A 1,278-nucleotide genomic window follows, 5' to 3' on the forward strand; every position below is an offset into this window, starting at 1 on the left:
AATATTTACTGCAGCAGGAGAAAACATTTTTTTCCCTCTTTTCAAATGTATGAACCTGTTTAGGATAGCCAGGAAGGCAATGACAGGATAAACACAATTAGAATAGCAATGTATCAAAAAACAGCTGCTCACACACATACACATTCACACACACACGCATACACACATACGTGGGCGCACACACAAAACCTGTACAAAATGCTCGATCAATGAGAATAAGGGAGGAAAAATCCTCTCAACTATGTTACAATTTAAAAGCCAAAAAAAAAAAAAAGTTGGGAGTTTCTCCCTCTCACATGTCAGGAAATATCACCCAATATTCTTAAAGCAAGGATAACTAAATAAAATACATGTGCAGCATAATCTGCAATTCCATTACATACAGTAGTTTTTTTTCCCCAAAAAAGCTATTTTTTTTTTTCAAAGTATCACTAATATAAAGCAGTTGCACAAAAAGCAAAGGTGTTTTGACAAACAGGTGTATGCATTTATTCCTTTTTAGGAACAATATCTAAAAAAAGAACCACCCTCCGCCCTCCCCCAAAAAAGACAAAGATTCACACAGACACATTGGGATATATGTACAACATAATAAACCCCATCCTAAAGAAGCGACTGAATACCCCCAGGGGATACAGAATCAGAATTGTAAAAATCATAGTGAAGTTTGCTTGCTGTAAAGCCTGAGAATTCTTTTTTTTTTTTTTTTTTTTCAGTTGGTTCTTCTGCAAGGCTATGATACCTGCAAAGATATGGAAAATCTAATTTTTTTTTCTGCTACAGTCTTTAGACTAAGCATGCAAGACATACGACTAAGTGCAACTGAGTGAAATGTATTTTTTTTTAATTTTAATCATTCCCAAAAGGTTTGAACTGAGGTATGCGTACTAACAGTTTCTCATGCTGTTATCTTTACTCATGTCTAGCTACACATGCTGAGAATGAACTAATCTACCAGATTTTTATCCTCTTTTGAATACCAAACTAACCAGCAACCACTCAGTTTAGAAGCACAGGGCCCCCTTCCCATGACCCTGTCTGGCTACTGCCTGCACGTCATGAAGCTGCCTGGATAACTGGGGCGGGGGGGGGCGGGGGTTGGGGAAAGAAAAAAAGTCTTGAGTGACCACAGACTGCCCTTTATACAGAAAGCAGAGTGAAGCTTCAAAAGTAACTACCAAAGTTGTTTTTGTACCAAGCTTATGAGTGGATGGGAGTGTTACTTTCTTTTTTGCAATGAAAAAAGTGGAGTATAGCCTAATCAGAAAAAAGGAAGGG

The sequence above is a fragment of the Orycteropus afer genome, unplaced genomic scaffold, assembly GCF_000298275.1.
Source record: "Orycteropus afer afer isolate SDZICR_OR568_19922 unplaced genomic scaffold, OryAfe1.0 scaffold00149, whole genome shotgun sequence".
Lineage (NCBI taxonomy): Eukaryota > Metazoa > Chordata > Mammalia > Tubulidentata > Orycteropodidae > Orycteropus > Orycteropus afer.